The sequence below is a fragment of the Ambystoma mexicanum genome, chromosome 1p (genome assembly GCF_040938575.1).
Source record: "Ambystoma mexicanum isolate Mex_15411 chromosome 1p, UKY_AmexF1_1, whole genome shotgun sequence".
NCBI classification, from domain to species: domain Eukaryota; kingdom Metazoa; phylum Chordata; class Amphibia; order Caudata; family Ambystomatidae; genus Ambystoma; species Ambystoma mexicanum.
The window spans coordinates 381,551,674-381,577,501 of NC_090921.1; the positions used below are offsets into that span (position 1 = coordinate 381,551,674).

Consider the following 25,828-nt stretch of genomic DNA (forward strand, 5'->3'; position numbering starts at 1 on the left):
TGTAACAAACATGAACATTCAAGTAATCATAGACTGAAATTAGAACCAACCAGTGAGTATATGCTTTGCTTTCTGCTGCTCAACACTGATGTGCCTGAAACACTTCCAACATTAAACTATATATTTCCATCAAGATTTGCATATTTTCCATCTAGATTTGCATATTGCAAAATCATTAATTATGTCAGAATAGTCTATCTCTTTAATCATTCTAGTCTCAAAGCTTAACAGAGCCAACACATTCAATCTGGCTTCAATCATAAAGGTAAAACAGGGACAGTTAAGAGATATACCTACTTTGCCTTTTGTGGTAATGTGGGCCCAAGGAAGGCTTTTCTCTTAAGAGGAGTGTGAAGGTGAACCAGTAGCGACTCGAACAACACAGGATCACAGTCCAAAATAAAGGGAATGTCCAATCAAGGTTCTATAAAAATGTATATGCTTTAATTAAACATACCACACCACCTGTTATAGAATACATTGAAAATACTTTACAAACTCCCACCCCAAAGGAAGAACAGAGAAGATGTAAGAATAAACTAGCACTCCGAACGTAGTTCCTCGGGTGGTAGGAGAATTACTAGCCACAAAAAGGATATGCCGGTGTTGAAAATATGGGCAATCGTGACCTAACAAGTCTCTAGGGCCCAAGTGGACCGAGGGGGTAGTTCAGGGTCAACAGTACCTGGATTCAGTACTTTGTGGGTGCCGACTAGGGGCGAATGTGGTCGATCTGTGCAGTAGAAGTGGTGCTCTCAATGACGCAGGTTGAGCGGTCCCAGGATTGCTTTGCAGTTGAGCCAGGCTGAGTCAGGCTTTAGCTGCTGGGAGGGGTCAATGAGTGATGCTCCAGTGGTTCCAGTCGGCAGGCAACAGTCGTCGAAGTGGTGACTTTGGGGGCGTCAATGTGCAGGTCGATGAGGCGACCGTTCAAGGGCTAGCTGGGCTGTGCCATGCTTGGAACCCTTTGTCAGATTTGGTGTGTGACTCACCAGTGATTCAGTTCCGATCCTGGCACTGAGCAGTCGTTTCGGGCCTAGCAGGTGACAGTTTTAGCTAGGGCATGAGGCAGCGTCAACCTGGTTCAAAGTGCAAGCACTATTTTGACTTGGTGGAGAAGCTTCAAAGCCAGCGCCTCCCCTCCCGTTTACGGTGCAATAAACACAGAGTGACCGGTTCGGTATAACAGAGAGCTTTGGTTGCTCTCATCCTCCAACTGCTGTGTAGACCGCTCAGGCAGACTTGAGGACAGAATGGTTCCGTTCAGGGTCTGCTTTCCCAGCTTTAGGAAATTCTGGTGCAGAGTGGAGGATCCTGGACCCCTGGGAGTGGGCAGCTGGCAGACCTTCCCTGGGGCCTTGGCCAGCTCTTTCTTCACCTTAGGCTGAGGGCTTTGGAAAGCACAACTTTCCCAAAGGAAGTCCAGTGAGTTTTTCTGAGGTGAATCGTTGTGTCTTGAGAGGATCTGAGAGGATCTGAGAGAATCTAAAGAAGGGGTGGGACATTTTTAAAGGCAAAAGTCAGCATGTGATTGAACTAAAGCTGGCCTGATTTAGGGGTCCAATCCCTGTTCTTGAACGTAGTGGATTTTGCCCTTCTGATGTCCCACTCAAAGTGCTTTGCTCCAGATGAAGTGGAGGGGACAGGAAAAAGATAGAAAGACAGAGAGAAACAAGATGGTGGAAGTCTCCTTCCATTGACCAGGGCCTACTGCCTACTCTAATCCCACTCCCCTCCCTTCTAACTGGTGTGAGGCTACTCCTTTTGAATAGGTGTGCTCCTTTCATTCCCAGGCACAGGACAGCTGCCTCTGGCGGAGCGTTTAACCTGCCCTCAAAAAGAGATCAAAGAAGAGACCCAGTCCTCCAGGTTCCTGTCCTTCCATTTCGCAGTCTCCATCCGTCTGGCCAGATACACATCACCGTCCACAGCACAGCTGTCTCACTCAAGCTGACACATATGCAATATCAACTGCGATGTCGTAGCGATGATCATATGTAGTACCATGCACCATGCCTAAACCCAGAAATAGCTTTATTTTGAGTTTACCCTGTCAACAGCATGGGTTACTAATAGTGTTTGTACAGGGACATTTCTTAAATGCCGCCCCTGCGCGGCAGACACTTGGCTGTCACTGTGACTGTCGAGTGGGCCCTTGTGACCTTTGAATCTGCTCTACGTCATGAGCAGAGCAGGTGCTGTGGATCCAGCTACGGATGCAGCAGGGCACAATTGCACTATTCTTTTGGCATGGAGTTGATGAGAAGGGGAATCTGGTTGGCAGATTACCCTTTTGGAGATGGAATTATCTGCATTATTTTATGCATTAACAAAAATAAAAAAGCCAGGGCTTTGCATCCTTGTCAGATGCCAATTCTTCACACTGTGTACATTCTAAAATGTGACATGCGTCTTGCTCAGGAATTGATTAAAACAACAGGACATTGATCAAAAGGGTCACATAATATGAAAGATACTTCTCAAAGAAATCACAGATTAAAGTAAAGTAAAGAAGAGATGAAGAGGGCAATTATAAGGGGGCTTTGAGATATGGTAACATCACTTCCCATTGCACATTTTGTATAAACTAGTAGATGGGTTACACTGAGAAATGTAGCAGCTATCATTTGTCTTGCAATGCTGTTCTTTCTATAAAAAATATTGGTGTGAGGAAAGACATGCACCACCACTAACAAGACCAGCACCATAATGACACTTTTTCCATTTATATAACTAGTAGTTTTTATTGTAGGTATGTTGTTTAGTAGCACCGTAAGTGCTCCTATCAACAGCATCTATATACACAAATATGTATCCCAGTACACAAACACATATCTATGCAACAAGTGTTTAACCAGCTATCCACTTCACTGTGGTGGAACTCAAACTTATAAATATTATTTCAACTTTAATTATTGCATTTTATTAATATACTAGCCTAAGTATTCGGTTTCGCCCGGGATGTCCATTCTCAGATTTGTATTCTTATTCCACTGCATCCAAAAGATGAACAAATATTGTTGTTTGGCTCAATGGTAAATTTTCATTTATCTCTGATTTAAATTCTCACATGAATATTATATTCATGTGGCCATTACATTCTCACATGAATATCATATTCATGAGGCCATTTTCGCTGCTAAACAAACACTGCAAATAATCAGAGTAAGCATATAAATATGATATTAATGTGAGAATTTAATTTGAGGGAAATAAAAATTGGGTGTTCAATTAATTAGTGAAATTAACATGTATCGAGTTTATTGCAAAACAAATCAATTAAAAGAAAGACACACACTCTCGTCTAAAAAAAATGAGAAAGCAAAAAACGCAAGATCAGTTCAGCACAGGCAGCGCGATGATGTGCACTTTCTACAAATGACCTGTAGATGCTGGGCGGAACACCACAAAACGTAATACAGAAAAATCAAAAACAATTAATTATCTCGGGAACGGAATGACCTGAAGCTAGAAATAGTTGCATTAATTCGGCAATGAAATAAAGAATATTCCATGGAAAATTCATGACGCCAGACCTCACCGTTCATGGGGAGTTACGTCCCCAAGATCAACGCCACATACAAACCCACAAACAAACACGATTTTGTTTTTTATATATAGATTCCCCAAAGAAAGATGGAATTGCCACAAAGGTTGTTCTGTAGTGAATGCACAAACTGGGCATTTAGAGGTTTAGTTGATATGATCTAAACTTGGTTGCAATACCTCATCAGCACAATATGCATTATAATGATGTGTTTAAGTCTTTAAAAATGTGTAACAACTTATTTGCTGGGTGGAGGCACCTTCCACAGTGCAACATCTCAAGTAGACAGACAAATAGATCTCACTTGCCCTGCCTGTTATCACTCACCTTATGTTGTCAGCTATCACCCTAGCTTGGCACTGATTGAGATTTACAAGTTGCTACTGGCTAGGGTGTGGATGCCAGCTCTGCACCAAAGATGAATTATAACAGGCGTGCTCTATTGCACGCACTTGCAGTAAGCATGTCAGTGGGCCTCATTACAACTCTGGTGGTAGACATGCCGGTAAAAATGGCAGGCTGCCGCCAGAGTTGTGTATTTTATACGGCGCCTGGCAATGGGGAATAACTGTGGCATTACAGCCCTGGCAGTCCCTGAAGCCAGGCATCGGAAAAAGTCACTGCCCATTCCCATTTGTGTCCCATAGGACTCAATGGAAATGGGGAAGTTGGCAGCACCAGCACCATTTCTAATGGTGCCGGTGCTACCATCAAAGTCTACGAGCGGGTGCCTTTCCGCCCACAGTTGTTTTCAGAATTGTTGCCATCTTGGGCTATACATCCCTGATTTCTGAAACCATACACTTATTTACAGACCCCATGGATGGAGGAGCCCCCTCACTGTGTGCATTGCAGAAACAAGGGCTCAGGGGGTGGTGCCACACCAGAAATACTTTCCACTATAGTGAGGACCTGCCAATGCCCTCCTCAGGCTCCCTCCTCCAATGTGGCAACCACAGTTCTTCCTCAGACAAGAATTTTAAAACATTTATGAGTCATGTCATTTTGGCACTTTAAGCTAACCTGGTGCTTCAGTAATCATGGTTTTCAATGCTCAGCTAAATGGTACTCATTTTATTCCACTCTGAAAGGATGACAGGCTGAGTCGGCCTTGATGGGGTTCAGGAATGGTGTCCTGCAGGTCGCAGAGCTCAGTGCCCCCTTTCCTTTTCCTTTAACTTTGTGTATATTTTTTGTACTCTGAGCAGGTTATTACAAATCCACCATAATGTAAAAGGTGAACTGGTACTGCCTGTCTCCCGTATCCTGCTGGATAAAAGCTGATATTTGACATAGATAGTGGCAGGGCCGCGCAAACATGTGCTACCGCAGGCATAACAATCTGCCTCGGGGCTGTGGAGCCCAAAATAGAGAATCCAGGTAGTGACGGGACGATATTAGCACACAGCAGCACAGCAACTGGCGGCTACAGTTTCACATCACATTCCACATAATAATTGCACTTATAGACACAAGGAGATCCAGAAATTGATCCAGAATAACACCATGCTGATTATATCCTGAAGCTAGGATTTAAATCAAAGTGTATGTATGCTAAGCTCAGTAATGTGGACACTAGGCCACACCTCCTAATTCATTGTCACTGGGATTTGGCCACTGACGCCAGAATTGCTATGCAAATAATAACCTACAACACAACACATGAGGAAGCCCCGCCCAATAGGGCCGCCCTGCGAGGTCTGGGGCAGTTTGCCCCTCTGACTGGCACCCTCCTTGTGACAGCCCTGCTTGGATGATGGATATATATGTACCTTCTCCAATTTGATGACCATCCGTCTCACTTGCCTCAAGCCTGGAGGAGGAGCAACTCGAGAAGAGATCCTCAGGCTCCTGGCTGGCTGTCCTTCTGTGGTAGGCAGGCTGTAGGCAGCAAATTGAAAGTGCTGGTCGTGGGGGGCATACAAACAGTAACAGTAGCGGTGACCTGCTACACCACATGCCAAGGGAAGGCAGAAGCAGAACAGCCACCTCAGGTAAGCTGCTGCAGTGTGCCAGCTGCACAGGAGGAGGGGAAGCATCCGATCCAAGGCAGGCAGGCAAAGAGAAAACTGACAAATGATTGGCTCACTGCAAAGAGGGGTGGAGGCATCCGACAACACAAGCACCTCTATGTCAATCATCAGTTCTGTTTTTTTAGCTTGGGCTGTTAGGTGGCACTTATGCACCACATATAAGCTGAAACTATTCATTAGAGTACAGATAGGAAGACATGGAAAAAGAGGAGGGACACAAAGCTTATTGTTATTTGCCCACCAGTTGACAGCCCATGGTCATGCAAATCCCTATTGCCATTCCCACCCAGTTACTGCCCAAAACACCTCCTCATGGGAACTCTTTTAGCTCGCTCTAATCAAGCCTTACCATGAAAATTTGTACCCGAAAAACACCTGCCAGTATTTTCTCAAAGCAGTGTTCTGAGATGTAATGACTTACTTGAAGTAATAAATGTGCCACTGGTGTAATAAAAGTTTATTAACCAGGTCTGCCTTCGGCCACTTGATTTATAAGCACTATGCATGTCCTTCAATGAAAGCCATTTAAAAACGAGCATTGGTAAAGCCAACAGTTTTGTCTTGTGTATAAGTATTAGGCATTTGCAGGCACTGCTATTAGATGCCCAGGTACTCACACCATTTTACACCTGACACCATCAATAGCCAGTTAAAACCACTGTGGCAGTGCCTTTCCTAGGCCTACACAAATGCTCAAACCGTTGGCTTTGCCATTGCTTATTTTGATATCTCCCTAGTTTCTGGCTGTCATCCTTGATCTGTCACCAGCAGTGAGCAGCACATATCCAAACTGATTGGTTACAATGTGGTGGGGGCTGCGCGGCCGTGGCGAGCAATGTGCCATCTCATTAGTTTGGGCTATTAGGTGGCAAGCCAAAGCAATTGCATTAGAGTACAGAGAGGGTGAAATGGCATCTGAGCAGGGACACAAAGGTTGATGGGGTTGTTTGTCTATTTGCCCACACATTGACTGCACATGGTTATGCTAATCCTTATGGCAATTCCATCCCAGTTCCTGCCTCTCCTGCCCCATAACACCTCCTCATGGGAACTCTTTCAGCTCACTTTAATCAAGCCTTACCATCAAACATTTCTTTCAAAGTGCCTGCCAGTGTTTTTTCAAAGCAGTCTTCTCTGAGTTGATTACATTTGAGTTGTAAACATGCTACTGGTGAAATAGAGGTGTCAACTACGTCTGCCTTCAGCTACCCGATGTATAAGCACTATGCGTGTCCTTCACTGAGGTCCTGTTAAAAAAGAAGAAGCATTGGCAAAGCCCACAGCTTTGGCTTGTGTATAGGTATTAGGCATTTGCCAGGTGCTGCTAATGGATGCATCATTTTTCACCTGCTACCATCAATGGCCAGTTAATACCACTACACAGGGGCTGGCAAGTGCTTTCTCATTCCTACACAAAGTCCAAACTGTTGGCATTACCAATGCTTGTTTTTTGGTTGTGAGAAATGCGCCTGCAGGGAGGCACACACAAAGTATATGCCTGTTTAGATCCACAAAATGTTATGTCTTGAGGTGGCTTGATGATCTTCTTCAGGGGAGAACTGATTGGGAGACGTTTCACCTTACTATACCCCTGTTGATGGGAGAGGAAGAAATCATTACATTATATGTCCATAAAAATAATTGTAAAGACATGTGGTGGGTATGTCATGTACACTGTGGCCCCCTGCAGAGCTTCTGTAAAGGCTGTGCATACTCATGTAAACAGTTCATGAAGAAAGGGCCTGCTGCGACTGGATGTCAGTAAGGAGAATTTGCATAAGTGACCAAATGTTCTTGTAATGGGTATTTGGCAGTGAGCTGCTGCGCAAACTTCGTTGATGCCTCGTGCACGGTGAAGAAAAGTGGCTGCACTCTGTGGCACTCACACCTATCATACATCAAGAACGACTCCCTTACACAAGACAATCTGGCTAAGTATAGCCTCACCCTACACCTTTCCTTCATCAGAAAGATCACAGAGTCAGCCGTCTCGCTTCAGCTGCACAAAAGGATCTTCAACACAATCTCTTAAAGCATTGCAAGCCTGGCTTCGAGCCACCATGCGGGATTGAGATTGTCACCATCCTAGTCATTGACAATGCCCTACATATCCTGGACAAAGGAGACACTTCATCCTCTGCCTTCCATTTTAGTTGACCACAAAGGACTCCTCAACCCTCTTGCCACCATGTGGGATTCAATTACGCTATTTGATGGGTTGGAGGAAAACCATAGTAGGACAGAAATCATTTCAACAAGATGAGCATCAACATTTCCTCCCATCGCCTATAACCCGTTGTGTCACACAGTGCTCCATCCTCTCACCATCATCTTCAACTTTTAGATGGTTAATTCAGTGGATACCTGGTCAACCACAACATCAGGATACACCAGTATGCTAATGACACACATCTCTAGCTTAAGGTCAACAGTACTAATGACATCCACCCATTAGAAAATCTGTGTCAGCTGCAATTCAATGACATCAATGACACCCCCTACCTCAACAAAAGGCTCCCCATCTTAAGATGCTAGCGCAGAACAAGACGCTAAAACATCACTAGGCTGCACATTTTTAAGTGCAAGACGGATAAAACAAGACCTCAAACATTCTCTTCATAGGCTCCTGAACTAAGGGACAATACTCCAATGCACCTCAGGATGGCAACCCCTCATGCACCCGAGAAAGGGACTTAAGAGTCTGCAGTTCAAAGAACACATCATCAGCAACTGAGATGTCAGAGGAGGAAACTGCTCAGTACTCCTCACCTCCCCTCTTCAATGGCTAAGTGGGAATTCGGGCAAGGCTATCTTGGCCCTTGCCCTGATGATGTGAGAACTTCTCTCCTGTCTATCTACTCTATTCATGCGTGATGCGTTTTCCATTGACTGTGCTTTCTCTGACTTTCAATGTGCACTTATGACTCCATTTGACCCACGTTATCTTGTTTGCACATTCACATCGTCTCATCCTAGTTCTCAAGCTTTGGTTACCGCTTAAATTAAGACCCTCAAAACAAGCATGCACCATCACCTACGATGCTGGTGCAAATGACGGCCACCTTCCCTACTGCTAGCCTACAAAAATGAATGTGCTGCCCTAACCTCTGCACTGGTCTCTGCCAAATCCTCCTACTTCACAATCCTAATCTCCTGGGCAATCACCCCTGCAAACTTTCATCTACCCTCCCATCTTTCATCACTCCTGCCAAGCCAATATCCATTGGCTCCGGCCTTTCTGCCAATGACGTTGCTCACTACACTACTTTTCCTAAAACATTCATGACACTCTCATAGCCCTCCTCTCTCTCCCTCCCCAACCCTGATTCCGTTCACTACCTCTCCCTCTACATCTACACTCAGCTACTTCTCCCCTACCTCTGGTATTGAATTAGCACCCATCCTTTTAATTGCCAACGCAACTTGCGCTCCTATCAACACTTTTGCTCCCCAAGTGGTCAAAGACTTAGTCTCAATAACTTGCTGTATCTCTCTGAACTCTTTCACCTCTCTTTCTCTCTCTCTCTCACTCCGATGGACTCTTCCCTGAGTCCATCAGATCGGCAACCATCTTACTCCTATTGATGAAATCATTTGCTGACACAAACATCTCAGCAAATTATTGCCCAGTTTCTCTCCTTTCCCCATTATTCATCAGGTGGTCTTCGACCAGATCACTAAGTACCTTGATGATAATGGCCTTGGAGATCTACTTCAATTTGGATTCTGTAGTAAACAATCCACAGAGACTGCACTCATGCATGTCTCCAACTTTGTCTCTAATGCTCACCTCTCCAAATGCTCTTTTATACTAATCCTTTTGGACCTTTCTGCTGCTTTTGACACTGTCAGACACTCCACTCCTCTCTTCTACTCACTCTTCAGAACCTTAGGTTTTGCAAGTCTGCTCTTGTTTTGACCTGGAAGGTCAATCCTTTAAAATCTATTGCAACTCACAAACCACTGACCCCTCCCTTCCACGTCCCCCCATGATCATTCCTTGGATCTATTTTCAACCTCTACACCTCTGCCCTAGGAAGACCTATCACATTCTTTGGCTTTCACTGTCACCTTTTTGCTGATCACACACAAATATTTCTCTCCTTTTCCTCCTTCGCCCCCAACAATCTTGCAACAGATTACGAACTGTCTCACTGCAATTCGACACTCGCTGGCTCTCTGCTGCCTCGTGCTCAACTCTTCAAAAACAGAAGTCATCTTTCTCACAGCTTTCAATGCCATCCCTCCCCTCCCCTATATCCTTCCAATTTGATATCTTGCTCCCTCACCCAAGACATGCAATCTTGGTGTCCTGCAACTGCAACAATTCATCACTACTAGTGCCTCTGCTGCTTTTATTAACCTCTTCAACCTTGTAAAAATGTGTCCTTTTCTTACTAACCACTCTACAAAAATTCTAATCTTCACTCTTCTGCTCAGCAAACTGTGTATTGCTAAATCCTACTCCTTGACCTTCCTCTTTACTCCTTCCTCTTTCCAGGTAAAGTCCTCAACTTTGCTACTCGCACTCTTTACAACCTACCCAGATGTTCCCACACTTCTACCTACTGACAACATGCTGGTTGGCTCTCCGTGCACAACCACTCCCTTATCGAGCTCCTTCTACTATCTACAAAGCTATCAGTGGTCTTGCTCCTTAGTGCCTGTCTGATTGTATCAGTTTACTCAAAATCTCATTCCCTGTGATCCTCTTCTGCACTCAACCTCACCATCCCACACCCTCCATGTGCCTCCTCTTACTTCTGCTCTGCTTACAGGCCCCGCCCCACTAGAACCCACTGTCCATAACAATCGAAGCCAGCGCAATTGTGGATCTCTTCAAAGCTCAGCTTAAACTTCATATACTTGCTAAAGAGGAAGCTCCCTTTGCCCTCTCTTCCATCCTCCATACATGACCACAACACTGCACCTAGTGGCGCTTAGTAATGTAATATTGTAATTAGTACTCCTTTTAGTTGGAAGCAATTTGTGCTTTAGTTTAATTTTACCTTTGTAAGTCACTTGTTTTCTTATTTACACTTTGTTCCTGTTTGTTTTGTCCTGGTATATGTCCTAATTTTGTATACCATCATAAACTGGCTCACTTCTTAATCTCATCTTTATGGTATGTACAGGCACCCTTTGTGGGAATGTTTCTGGCATCTGTAAAACTGTTATTTTAAGTGATTGCTGATTGAAATTGACATCCCTGTTATTCAAATAAATAAATAAAGATACAAAAAATAGCAGCAGGCACCATCCTATCGCTTGGTGGTCTAGCAAAGGCACCTTTGTGTAGGTTTCCATATGTTCTTTATAACCAGTTTGAAAAAACACCTACCTACAGACCATCTCCACCGTGGGACAATGTACATTGTGATGTTCTTTACAGGTCCCTACATTCAGTACTATTTTAAGCACTTTTGGGGCTTGGGCACAGACACTCCTGGGGGTCGTCAGGAGTTGGGTGGAACAGTAAAAATGCATTTGTAACGCTATTACCGTCACATTACTGATCCGCCCAATCCTGAGTTTGGGCGGAAAGTGGGAGGTTGTCCTCCAGCTTTTTGCTGAAGGTAAAAATCTCCCCTTTCTGCCCATTTTCACGGCTATTAGCACCCAGAATGTCTTATTGGGTCCATTGGACCCAATGGAAATGGGGATTTACCACCCCCCGAAACTCAGGATCCGGCGCTAATAGCCCCGGACCAACTTGCGGTAACGCAATTTGCGCTGGCGGTATCCCAGCAGAATTACCGCTGGGATACCGACAGATTTGTGATAGAGCCCAAAAAAGATCCAGAATATCTGGTTGCACACGTCTCGTCACAATCACAACCCGTAGCTTGAAATGCTGCCTCGCAGTGATCAAAATAAGCATGGTTACTCCCATTCAGTCCCCTTACGCTCTTCATTCTTGCTGTAATCATAATGGTAAACAAGTAGCATTTCAAGGCTAACATTAACAGTCCACGACAAGGGTACTTGTGCACTTGTGTTCTAGCATAGGTACAGGACACTTGTTATCAATAGCATTCACAAGGAAGGTGTATGGCCCATACGAACAATGGTACACATAACCCGTAATAGGACTCGATTAGCAGCCTCATAGAATGCAAAAGTTCTCAAGCATGGATACAGGAGCCCAATTGGAAGCAAAAGCAAGGAGCAAGCTACACTTACCATAGCATAGATAGTGGATGAAGATTAGAAGCTACCAGGCAGATGCCCATATCCAGACAGACTGAGATTAGAAGAGGGACATGGTTTTCAAGTAGTGTTACCACTAGAGAGCAAAGAAGCAAGGGGCTTTGGTGTGCAATATATCAATGCTCTCTATTATTATAGATGATGCAACACTTTCGCCGGTGAAACCAAGAGTGAGACTTTTTTTGAAGATCATGCCTTGAGAATTAAATCATTATGAAGGGTGTCAATTTTGAAAGGTTTAGGCACTGGCAATTTTGGTGAGCTAGGCAATACGAGATTATATGATATGCCCAGGATCACACACTTGTTAAGAGGTAAATGGATTTACACCAACTCTGCAATTTCTACACTTTAACACTTTCTTTTCAAGTTCTAACCATGAACTAAAATAATGCCATTTTATAGAACTGACTTGGAAAGTAAACGTATCACAAAACCAAACATGACCATTTTTTAGAAATAAAACCTTATAGATGCATATTATACAAAATGAGAATGATTCTAGCTTTGATTCCATCATCAAGGGAATTATATAAGTACCGGCATAATAACTGATGCAATTTAAACGATTTCACCTGGGTTTCTCTTTTGTATTGTTTCTCTTTTGTATTGTAAAGCTTTATATAAAACTCAGGCTTGTGAAATTGTTATTTATAAATGTGCAGAAAAACCTTTTACAAAAATGCAAACCATTTTTTGTGTCAAATGAGTAGGCCTTAAATTGCCAGAGGCCTGCGATATCTGGTCTACTCTGTTCTGTCTAGAACCCGTTCCACTTCATGAACTACATAAAAAGAAAGATTACTATATAGGCTAAACAATGCCACCAGCATATGAGAAGTCAAACCTTTTCACAGAAGACAGTACAGTATTGTAACTGATATAAGATGATTTACCCAGGATCACTGTATCGTCTGCTGGCAAAACCAGGGTACATGAATTAATGCTGTGGTTCCACTGTCTTGAATTTGGGTACCCAATTACCTCACAGGCTAACACTTTATGCTCAACGTTGGAGGTGATTGCCTTGGGTTTTCAACTCCTGATCGGAACAAACCAATTTCTAGACCTTCACCATATTCATGTTATGTTCGTTTTTATGACAACTGTTATTTGGTTCAGGTGCATTGCTAATAATAGCACTGGTTGTGCTACAAAATAAAGCACATACATATGCAGGTTTATCAACTTCAGACATAGAAAAAGCTGAGTTAGCCTTGCAGGAATTTGCAATCTTACATTTGGACACAGATCTCTGCAACAAGTGTTTAACACACTGAGCTAACTTCTGAACCACCATGGCACTCAAATTCATCAATATACATTTCAACTTTGGCTATTGCATATGATCAATATAACTGCCACGGAAAGTTGAAAATGCTACAGGAATTATGCCAAGTGAACGCACCAAATATGTTTACCACAGTAAACACAGAAAGCATTACAGGGGAAATTGATCAGAGCTAAATGTACTAGTCAGCAACAGACAGGCAACAGGTTTAGATCCTCAGCAGCACGCTATTAAATATCCTGACGTGTGCTATTTATGCCTGGTGAACAATGGGAATATAGCTCAGGCAGCTTTGTGTCCCCCACCCCCTGCTGAGTGGGGGCCCGGGCAGTGCCCCTTCTACCACCCCCCTTAAAGACGTCTATGCCTACATAGGCTGGTGGAGGAAGTATCAGTGTCACCTGCTACCCACTGATTTTAGAGCTAGAACAAAAATTTGTATTTTCTTCACTTCACTCTATAGGGAAGTGCCAGCAACATCTTGCGCAAAATCTTCCCCAGCACCCGTACCTCCCCCATCCTTCAGTGATTGTAACCATGGCACCCATATTGTTTAAAAGGAGAAGTGCGTAGGAAAGGTGCATAGTGTCTGACCTGTCCCACCCCCTTTCACACCATGCCTCCCTTTTGGCATCTTGACACTAGGGGTATCCATCCGGTATGTCATTTGTTCAATTGGTTTCTGACAGGCGCAGAGAGATGGGCTGCTTCATGGGTCTTTCAACCTTTTTTCCTTCATTTTGGAAAAGATACTCCCAAACCAATGTGGAATGGGTGCACCCAGGCCCCAAGCTCCTAGATTGCATAATGACTTATGGCAGAGGCTGAAGGCAGCGGAGGTAGGAGTCACTGTTAGTGCAGAAACCAAGATATAGTTAAGAGAGTTGCTTACCGGTCCAGGCAACCTAAAGATGTAAGGCTATAAATCTGACTTTTTGGTTGCAGCTCATCCCCGTGAATGCAGCAATAGAGACACAGCTCGGGCTAGAAAAGTAAGTGCCACGAGAATAAATAAATGAAGGATGGAGGGAAAGTGTCGCATGCTGGGCGTCTCTCCCATGTAGTCTCTGAATCCTCAATGACTTCACTGCCACAGGCAGTGTCATGCCTCCATACACCCGCTGCCTCCCACATAATCTCCGAAAGCCTCTGAAAAAACTCTATGCATATAGGTCCTGGACTATAAGGCATTCAACCCTTCACCTGCTTGCTCATCTACTGGCGAATGACCGTCCATGCTGGCGCAGTTTGCACCCCAGTACTGCCCCCCACCTGGAGTAGCTCCCCTTCCTAACCTCCCATCCCTGCCTAGAAGTGCCACCGTCCTGGAGTGGCTGCAATGTCCGAATTGTGGTCCCACCCCCAGGCTTTTCGCTCACCCTGTAATTGTTGTTCGAGGGCTATTGTCACCCATTCTGAAAGTGCTGCCAACGCTTGGTGCCAGCGTAGAAATTATTTATTTTCCAGTAAATGTCGCAACCATCATTAAATGAAAAACTGGAATTGAAGCAGATCCTGAAATCGAGGTCTTTTCTAAAATGGCTGCCAGCCTTGAACCTGTCGCCCAACCTGGCACTCATTCTGAGGCTGTCACTTGCTTCATATCTACTGCCCAATCTGAAGCTTTTTCTGATCCTGGATTCTTGCTCACCTTGAAACATCCACCTTAAATTGCTTTCTACCTTGAAAAGTAGCTCAACCTGCAGGGCTCACTCGCTGCTTACTGTTGCTTACCCTGAAGGTCCTCCTGCCATGAAATGTTACTCATCTTGGATTGGGTATGGTGCCTCCTTGTATCATTAGCCATTTTGTATTGCTGCATATCCTGAACGGTCATTTGGTTGGAATTGGAGTGTTGAACATCTTGAATTCTGTGCACAAAGGGTATTGGTCAACAGTGTTTAAATCACCTTAAATCATGAGCCACCGATTGCTGGGTCTTAAAGATTTGCTCTACCCTACCTTGTTCCTAGAGCACAGAACCCTCCATGTCCTTTCTCTCTCTCTACCACTTACCGTTTCACTATTGTATCCTCCAGTCTGTTGTGGAGCGCCCTGTTGCTCTTCAGGTTGGTACACACTTCAACACTCCCTTCCATATTTAATTACAGTGGGTGTATCCCGCGCCAATGGACGGGAGCGGTTATCTCACCCCCGTGAACACGCTAACCCTAAAGCCTAATATCTGCAATTTTCGAATGTGTTTATAGCGGTTCATTGAGGGAGGTTGTTATGAAGCACCATCTCCTTTACAGAGATCTGAAAAGAAAGTTATTGCTAAAACTTGACCCAGACACACATCCCTGAGACTTAGGATCAAACCCTCAGAGTTCCCAGGTAAACACGAGGAGCGCTCAGAGCAGCCCAGAGAGGCATGCGCCAATCAAAAGCTCTGAGGACATCTATCAGAAGGAGATGTCAGGGCAAGGGGCATGACCACGCCTTGGCAGAAAAGGCAAAGAGAACATAAAGCATTAGGAATATTGTTGGAGTTAATTCGAGTGGCTTGCCAACTCTTTGGAAGGTGAGTAAAATGAGAAACAAAGTTCCCTTACTCTATGGTGCGCCATATACTAAAAACATAACAATGGGGGACGGAAGGTTGTTTCACAAATGTGAAACAAAACATTTATTAAAATAATTAGGGCCTATTTCACAGAGGTCTTTCATAAAGGCAAAACCTCATTGGAAAACGCTCTGTGAATCAGGGCTTTAATGTACAATGAAAACCGATTTTTAAATCAAGGAAAACATTTTGCAGGCGAGTGTGCTCTGCTAGTCCATATCCAATTCATGATAATATTAGTGCAATTCACCTCAAAGGTTCCTATTTCAAAACCCCTAGTCGTCCATTTAGCTTGCCACCATACACTCCTGTTGCATGCATCTCCTTCATTCAGAGAACAAAGAATAGAAAACGTGTATTTGTTCATACACACATGAGTGTTGTGTGATCTCTTGATCACGTTTATTGGGATTTTCTGATTCCATCAAATACTGTCTTTGAATCAGTCATTCAAATTTCTTAAAAGAAAGGAGGTTATTTTGTCTTCATATTAATCCAATATATAAAAGGAGAGGCTGCTAGTTTCAGCTAAATGCGCCTCAATGGTTTAACATTGGCATTGCCTTCTTCAGGGCCTGATATATTTGCTGAAATAGACCATCGCTTTATAAAACCGTGGATTCCTCTTACCAGAGGTCTATGATGTTCACATGAAAGGGTTTGAAAGGAGAACGGTCATATTTCACAGTGGCTTCCTTCTGTGTTTCTTTTGATTTCTGGCAGATAGAAGAGTCTGAATGCATTTGTACTTCCATCAGTCCGACTTAGGCTTGTTGTATGACCATGTTTTGCAGACCATTATTTAAGAGTCTGCATTTTTTCGGCTACTTCTGGTCGATTCCTCCAAATACATATACATATGTGTGTAAGGGGGCAAGAGAGAAGGGAGGAGGGGCAAATGGAACCCCATAACCAAAAAAGGTTGAATTTAGGTCGAGGAAAATTAGTCAACCAAACTGAAGACTTTTAATTAATAGTATATGTAACAACGTAGAACCCCATAGTTGTGTACAGGAAGGGTTTTAACTATACAGCCCAGACAGCCTGCACTTCTGTTTTTCTCTACTGGCAATGAGGGTGGAGAACAGACCTTTTTTGAATACGAAGGCAAATGGCAGGTTCCGTTAATTGGAGCCCGGGCTCAGGGGCAGACGGTCCAATAAAGAGATTGGGCATTTGCCGGTTGGCCAGCAGCATCAGAGGTTCCAAGGCTGATCTTCTGTTGGTTTAGGGGTGCCACCCTCCTGTGTGTGATCAATGGCCTCCCCTTTCCCTCTCAAGCTAAGGGTCCTTTCAACAGGGACAACACAATTGAAAATCATACATTAGCAGAACTAAAGGACCTGCGAGACTAGTGTGAATACCAGTCATCTGCAGCTACATGACTCACTCTCGATGACCAGATAGCTCACTGCATTGGGTGCTAGTTGCTGAGATCTGTCCTTACACTGCACATACCATGTTCAAGGGCAGTAAGGGCCAAACCATTTATTTAGATTGAGGTTTAGAAAATATATCCTATTAAAAGGGATAATATTAACAACAGTGCAGTGATGCAGTGCAGGACGCATCATGTAAACGACCGATTATCAGTTATCTATTATGTACATTTTTTCCATGCCCCATGCTCTCTGTTGTCAGATTTAGCAGCGGGTGCAGAATTTGCTGCTGGTGGCCTCCCAGTCGCCCCTGGTTGAGCTGCTGCTGCCGCGAGCCTCTTCCTTCGGAGCTACGGTTCCGTTCTGGGATCCCTCTCTTTGGAAGATGCCATATTGCCATAAGAACTCTTGAATGCAATTACATTGAAAGGAATTCTTATAGAGTGCTCTAATGGCCGTAGGTCGCTTAGCACTTTCTACTAAAGGATGGACCATGAATATGGCAAGGCCAATTAAGGGAAGAAAATGAACATTTTCATATCCTTGGAAACAGCCAATGATCCTCGATATTTCTAATGGCAAATAAGAGAGAATTCCATGAGTGGGGGGCCTCCACAGAGAAGGAGATTCCACACATTCTCTTTATGGCATATTCAGGGGTCTAGAAGATGAGGGCAAAACGGGGCCATAAAGGATTTGGAGGAGTGTGATTATTTCGCCTCTCTATGAGGAACGATGGACCATGTATGAAAAAAGCCCTCACCGGAAGCCAATGACGGTGTCTAAAGACCTGTAGGATCCCTGCAGTGGGCAGCCTGGCAGCGGTGTTCTGCACCATCTGGGCCACCTGATCACATAGGGCTGCAGGCCAAATAACGTCTCTTGCCTTAGTCCAGCCTGGATGCCATGACAGCCGGAAGGAAAGGAAGCCCTTTTTGCAAGAAGTTGATAGAAACCTGCACTGGTCACAGAATGCATCTGCAGGCCTAGGGAGGGTGACATTTTGTAAAAACCTGGGTTTTTAACGTGGAGGCAGGGCTGGGATGTTTTGCCCGAGAAGTTGGCCGGAAGGAATGGTTCCAGTTGCCATCAGGATGTCCCAGGATCAAGACCTCTATTTTCTCTGCATTGAGCTATAGCCATAGTTTATCCATCCAATTCTGGATTGTTTATAAGCAGTGGTTTCTTGTCTTTTACAAACAACTGATTGTGTTGACCATTTACACAGCACACACACCACACACTGAATTGTATCTTAACGCCTAAACAGTAGATGTTATTAACTAACACAATGGTTCCTTTTTTCTGATCCTCAGAATGACGGAAGGATCAGTGGGCCCATTTTCTGACTTTGGGATAAACACAGATTTCTGAAGTGCGCTGTCAACCCAATGAATTGCCTTGCCAACTGTAATGGTGTTATTTTTTTATGCAAATACCACTTATTTACACACAACGCACTTGGGGCCTAGTACGCGAGTAGCCCACACCGCCTGGTATTGTACGCTTTGTAGAATATGCTTCCAAATAGCTTTTGAAAAGAGTAACCTATTGCTACAGGATAATGTTATGGGGTAGGAGCATAACATGGGATTTCAGTTATAAAACTATGGATTTGTTTGTACTTTATACGCGTCACATTGCACAAGATGGCCGACAACAAGCAAGACGGGGGTCAGCAGATTGGCGAGTTGGTTCTGCAAGAGCAAAGGATTCACATCTTCTCTAAATTTCAAGAGGGGAGATTCATGATGGCCTATGCATAAAACACTAGTCTAAATGTATTTCACTTGTACACTGTCGTCCCCTTTTCACCACACATTTCTGATGTTGATTTCTTGACGCAAAGGAACAGAAAAGTAATTTTTTTTAAAGCGGTGTGTTGTTCCCTGTTGGACGCCATCTTTAAAGGGCATACTATCAGCACTGGTCTACCCCACCTGGATGCTTTGGGCATTTCCCCTCATTTTACTGCACATTTCATCACATGTGCAAAAAGTTTGAATTCAGGATTTAGGATGCTTTGGGCATTTCCCCTCATTTTACTGCACATTTCATCACATGTGCAAAAAGTTTGATTTCAGGATTTAGGGATAACATCCAGGAATCTTCTTACAAGGAAATGCTCTTTTTCCTCCTTCCAGAATTTCCCATCCCATCTCATGTTGCTTTTTTATAGGTCCCAGTGGTCTTAAAATTATTGTTAGAAAAAGTTCTATCTAGTGCCTGGGTGCCTCCTTATTGGAAGGCGGGACTTCATGTTCACATTTTCCCCTCTCTGATCAAATCTGATCTTCAGCATTGTGACAATGCTTTGGCGCACAGGAAGTCCTGCCTTAAAGGACTGTATCCCCAGGAAACAATATGGCACTATACAAAAGGAAAGGTTGACCGCCCTGGGTCCTCACCATTCTGAAGGTTGTGGAAATTGGTAAAAGCTGCAATAGCTTCAAAACAGTTTAACTGGATTTCCCTTCCCAGTAAAACCTATTTTTTCAAAGTTTTATATTCATTGGGTCACTCGTTTACCAAACCTTTTGCACATTTCTAACATGTAAAACACTTAATATTACACATAAAGCAAAATCATTTTAAAATAATCCCAAATAACCATTCCATCTCTTCCATATTCATTTTACACATTCGTTGCATCCTTATATTTACATATAACTAATTTCGTCTAATGTAATATGAATATACTTTAAAAATCTTACAAATGTAAGCATCAAAGAAGTATTTCACCTTCCCACCAGTTCATCCCAAAACCATTCGCTTTGCATATTTTCTTCCTGGGCTGCAAAAATACCCCAATACCACGCCCTCTGGGATCCAATGGCAGGACAGCGAGAACCGATTAATTTTAGGCAATATTTTGAATGTGCAAGTCTAAAACGTGTGGGCGTGGCTTCCAACCCAGAGACCAAACAACTAATGATATTTGTATTAACCATGGTCCTGTTCACTTGGACACAGGTGAAGAAGCTGGTCTGATGCAGGGAGGGAGTGGGGGCAACCAGCACGATAATGTGGGAGAGTGCGAGAGGGGAATTAAATCTCGTATTCTTAAATCTAGGCAGCTAGCAGTCACAAGTGCAAAGATTGAGGCATCGGAATAGTCATGTAATTTTTATTTTAACATAGATGACTAGAAAGTTCCTTGCAAAAGGGTGGTTGCCCAGGGGGTGGGTAAGGTGATACCAAATTATCACTAAAAAATGCACTGTCCCACTTGTTATGGGATGGGAAAGCCCATGTTTTTTGGGTTTTCTCTCAATTTCATGCAGTAACCCCTGTTGGTCTTGGGGGTATCATAAAATGTTGTGGTGAAGCCACAACAGGTGAGGTCGACCGGTTTCGATGGTTCAAGGGTGATTACCGACCATCTTTCAACGGGTTGAAAACACCCTCTTAACTGCTTTCCCACCGCGCGGGAGCTGGCAGCCACTACCCAGACCCCAGCCCAGTGAAAATCTGACGCCACGACCGCGCTCCCCCTGGACACCACCCACCAAAACAGCCGGTGGAGAGCCGCAAACACGGATCCCCTTGCAGCCTGTTACCGCTGCCCTACTAAGAGGACAGTCGCTACTCAGTAGCACATGAAGATCGATCTTGTCCTGAAGAAGATGGTCGGTAATCACCCTTGAACCATCGAAACCGGTCGACCTCACCTGTTGTGGCTTCACCACAACATTTTATGATACCCCCAAGACCAACAGGGGTTACTGCATGAAATTGAGAGAAAACCCAAAAAACAAACATGGGCTTTCCCATCCCATAACAAGTGGGACAGTGCATTTTTTAGTGATAATTTGGTATCACCTTACCCCCCCCTGGGCAACCACCCTTTTGCAAGGAACTTTCTAGTCATCTATGTTAAAATAAAAATTACATGACTATTCCGATGCCTCAATCTTTGCACTTGTGACTGCTAGCTGCCTAGATTTAAGAATACGAGATTTAATTCCCCTCTCGCACTCTCCCACATTATCGTGCTGGTTGCCCCCACTCCCTCCCTGCATCAGACCAGCTTCTTCACCTGTGTCCAAATGAACAGGACCATGGTTAATACAAATATCATTAGTTGTTTGGTCTTGCCCTCACCGGCAAGTTGATGAATCCCCAGAAAACCGTTCCCTGTGTATCAGTATCTCCCTACGGATTGGGAAGGCAATTGCCACTCTGGCTCTTCGAGCTTTAATTTACCCTGTTGTTTTTTTCCAACCCAGAGTACAGGATGAAATGATCCAACTTGCCAAAGGGCAAGAAAGACAGCATGGGTCAGGTCAGAAATCAGGACAACAGGCTCACGCTTAAGTACACCAGGTTTGCTCCTTAAACTTGTCCAGTTGCCCGAGTAGACGTGGTGGACCAGGTCACGCTGCTCCCCTAGCACGTTGACCTCTACTGGGAGCAAAGTGTGGTAACCGTGTCACACCCGGGCTTCACCATCAAAGTTTTCCATTTCAGGTATTCTTGGACCAACATTAATTTCAGAGGGAGTGCTAGTCAATGAGGGTCGGGAGTCTGAGGAGCCACTGCAAAGTTTTGTACAGGGGGCAGAACTCCCCCTTCCCCCATCTGACTAATGGCAGTATTTAAAAGAGAGATATTGTATATAAGGAGAGGGTGCTTTACAGGAGAAAACTGTACTGGCGCAGGATTACTAGACACGAAGGATTCATCTCCAAAGAAAAAGGCATAATCTCCCAGTACATAACATGGGAATAGAATGATGAACCTGCCTTGAAAGCCAGCGAGCCCTCGCGTGCCCGAAAATATCCCGATGGCTGAACACGTAAGGCCTCCTGCTTTAACTTACCCTGACTCTTCAACAGCGCAAATGTGCAGAGTATATTGTGCCTCTATTTTCCTAAAAGATCTATGTATACTTATGTGTGTTGCCCTTAAAGGTATAGACTGACCATACCCATGGCAACACATATGTATAAGGCCTAGTGTAGCTATAGGTCCAGGCAACTCTAGTATATGTACTAAATATGTCAGCTACCCTATATATATATATACATATATATATATATATACACACACACTGAAGTATATATGCGCACTTGGGTGTAACGCTCACCTGGTTCCCACGGAGCCGCGGCGTCGAAGGCGCAGAACTCTGAAGATGGACAGGAAGGGCCCCTCTATTCTGGCTTCCCTGGCTCGTTGGATACCCTCCTGTGCGTGAAAAGGGAGTATTACCAACTGTGGAACAATGCTCAAGCCTCCCACTCCCTTCCAACCCTCCACGATACGTCCTCCACGATTCCCCGTGAAGCCTCACCTTAGGGTTTGGAAGGATGAGCTCTCCATCCTGCTTCTGATGCAGGGGCGCGTTGAAACCCAGTTACTTCACTGGATTGAGGATTGATGGGAGTTCAGGTAAGCTTGACTGTTCAGGTAAGGCGCTGTAAAAGTTCTGTTCAAAAGTTCAAGCTTAATAATAATGTTCGTTGTCTAATTGCAGCAAGCGCTAATGCTTATGTCTTTTTCCCCTTAGGGGCCGGGGTTCGGAGTGCCGGAGATATGGCGCCGACCCGAAGTGAAACAGTTCTGGATGAGCGTTCAGGTAATGTCTTTGCATTCGCTCATTCAATGTCTTTGTCTTTTTTCCCCATAGGGGCCGGGGTCCGGAGATACCAGGAAGCGGCAGGACCCGAAATGCAGTGGGAATAATCCAACAGGTAAGACTTAAAAGGAAACTGAGCTTTCCTTATTCCTTTTCTCCCTCTCACCTTTGTTCTTGTCTTTTTTCCTCTAGGCGCCGGGGCGTAGCTGAATCCGGAAGATCGCTGCTGAAGATGGAAGCGCCTTGCAAAGGTGAGTAAAATGCAGCGCTGCAGTGATCAAAACAAAATGCCTTTAAAATGATGTCTTCCTTTTCAGGGCGTTTGGAGAAATGACTCCGGGGTGCAGATTTAGCAGGTAAGGGCTTTTCTTCTCCTATTCTCTTCCTTTCTCCCCTTGCAGGTGTTCCAGGGTGCTGGCAGGCGTGGCTGAAGTCAGGATGCAGGAGCTGACACGGTGAGCGTCCAGCTGCTAGGTGCAGAACAACGCGAAGCACGTGTGGCTGTTCGGGTGGGGTTTAAATAGCCTTGGAAGAAGTTCCTGGTATGTATCCTTCCACCAATCAGGTATGTATCCTTCCCCGACCACACCCGGGTGGTGAAGTAGTCCTACAGGTAAAGTAGTCCCATTCAGGCCTCAAGAGGGCCTGGATGAAGCAGCAAGGTCTGCATCAGGTAAGTGTGCACCCAAGCACTTAAACACATCCTCTTCTATGAGCCTGGCGCCTAAGGCGCCAGGACTGGGGTCCGCTATGAGCCTGGCGCCTAAGGCGCCAGGACTGAGTCCAAAGGGCCCCGACTTGGGCCCGCTGAGACTTCCCTGGGGAAAATGATGTCTGCCTCTGGGGTTGCTGGGCCCGGCCTGGCTCCTTGGAGGTAGGCATCATGACATTGGGTAGCTACCGTAATACTTTGTAACTATGAGTAATAACTATACTAATAGTGTAGGTGTATTGTCTCAGCACCTCTGGGGATCTACCATCCGCCAAAAGTGAGGACATGTGCACACTTGAACTCCACCGGTGCAGGATGGAAAAAACAGAAGACAGGGCTTCTCAGTCTACTCCCCAAGATTCTGGAACCACCTCTCCATCAACATCTGATTGGCCCCCTCGCTTCAACAGTTCAGGAAGGCGCTCAAGACCCTTCTCTTCAGGGAATGGCTCCTCCCCAACACCTAGGTCCATATATTCTGTTTATCTTTCTTGTAACTGCATCACAGCAACACAATCTGCCTACATTGTGCAGTAAATTGAGCTTTCTTACAACCAACCTACTAAGACTATTTCAGCTTTCGACTGCTAATGTAACCTACCTACTATGACTATGTCAGCTTGTGCTGCATATGTATCTTACCCGCAACCAACCTACTATGACTATTTAAGCATTCTTACCTCCAACCATCCTACTATGACTATTAAAGCATTCTTACCTGCAACCAACCCACTATGACTATTAAAGCATTCTTACCTGCAAGCACCCTACTATGACTATTTCAGCATCGGCTGCTAATGTAACCTACCATGTCTATTTCTGCATTTTTCAGCAACCATAACCTACCCACTATGACTGCTTATATTTCAGCAATTTGCTACAAATATAACGTACCTGCAACCTATGTACTATGGTTTTTGAGCTTTGTGCTGTACATGCAACCAACCTGCAACAGCTGACAACATCCATCTGTACCACCATGTTCACTGTAACTAGCACCCAGATTCCACAGGGCTTTGTGTGTTGCTAGAAAAGCAACACAAATAAATAAATAATAAGAAATAAAAAATACACCATCCACTCCCCACCATTCCTGAGACTGGGTGATCTGATCTGATCCCCACTCTTTCCTTCCATGGTTACTTGTAGACCCATCGCTGACAATTGTTCTCCCACCCCTGCTGTGAGTGATGCCCACTCCCTTGTTTCTCTGCTCCCCAACCTTGTTCTTCCCCTATGATTGTAAAGTGCTCCGTTGCTTCCCGAAGCTGGGTCGGCGCTCAATAAATAACCTGATAATAATAATATTATAGAAAGTGCTAAGTAATGTACAGTAAGTAACTTTTGTAACAATACAACCTGGGTATTATATTAACAATGTTGAGTTCGCAACTAAACTCTATGGGCCTCATTACACGGATGGAGGTAAGGGTTTACCGGTACCGGTATTTTACCGGTACCCGTAAATCCTTACCGCCTTACTACCAGGTCCCTTTGCGGGTTGGGGAATTTAACGCCTGCTTTTTGCAGGTGTTAAAAACCAACCCGCAAAGGGACCAGTGAGCTAATTACGGTACCGCAATTTGCGGTACCGTAATTAGCGCCTTCGCCATTCCCATAGAGCCCTATGGGGCAAAAATGGGAATGGAGAAGGGCAATGGTGGAAGGGGGAATTACCGCCCCGCCAATCTTGGAATAGGGCGGTAATTCCCCTTTCCACCAAGGCGGTGCCGGTATTTTACCGGCACGAACCATGGCGCTAATAGCGCCATGGTTCACCGCCATCCGTGTAATGAGTCCCTATATGTCGCTAAAGTATCTCTGCCGCCTTACTACCTAACTATGCCTGCTACTACCCTAAAATATTCGACTATTTGACCGTACAAAGTAACTAAACTGTGTATCTATGGTAACCAGGGGTCAAGTCCTAAAAATTAAAGTGGAGGACTCATCAACAAACGCAATGGGATGTGACGTTGCTATAAATTTGCATATCAAGGTCAAATATAAACAATGAATTAAATTGGCTTTGCATAACCACCCAAATTGTACAGGACAAATGTCATTTGCCTTTCATAAAATCAACACACGCACACAAAACCAAGAGAGAATATGTTCTTCTAATAGAGTTTTTGAAAACGTTAAATGGTGTGCACGTTTTAAACTTCAAGAACTGCTGCAAATGTTTTCCCTGGGACTAGCAGTACCGAAATGGGACATTTCACCTTTAGTTGTTTGTTATTTTTCATCAGGTGATATAATGCAGTGGTGAAGTGTACGGCTGGGAACCTGACAACTTCCCCGAGATCGACTTTAATTCATAAATTCAAAGAGGACAGTCAATGTTTCTTATTTTAGCTGGGGGGACTGAGTCCACCCTCTGAAAAAAGTGGGGGGACTCCGTCCCCCGCGTGTACCCTCGACTTGAGCCCTGATGGTAACTATGCAAAACTTCTAAGAAACTATGTGACCACTGAATGTGCTCTTGTGGAATAGGGGGAAAGGTAAGGAA

General features: G+C 44.4%; 1 protein-coding gene and 1 long non-coding RNA gene across 2 annotated transcripts in view; both read right to left on the reverse strand.

Annotated features, from left to right (window-relative positions):
- TMEM221 (transmembrane protein 221) overlaps window positions 1–25,828 on the reverse strand; it is a 63,619-nt gene that overhangs the window by 36,652 nt on the left and 1,139 nt on the right. The gene's annotated exons all lie outside the window — the stretch shown is intronic.
- On the reverse strand, window positions 315–25,828 carry LOC138570530 (uncharacterized). The gene is made up of 3 exons (XR_011303575.1): window positions 22,320–25,828; window positions 22,116–22,213; window positions 315–424 (listed from the first exon to the last, which is right to left on the reverse strand). It is a non-coding gene; the product is annotated as an uncharacterized lncRNA (long non-coding RNA).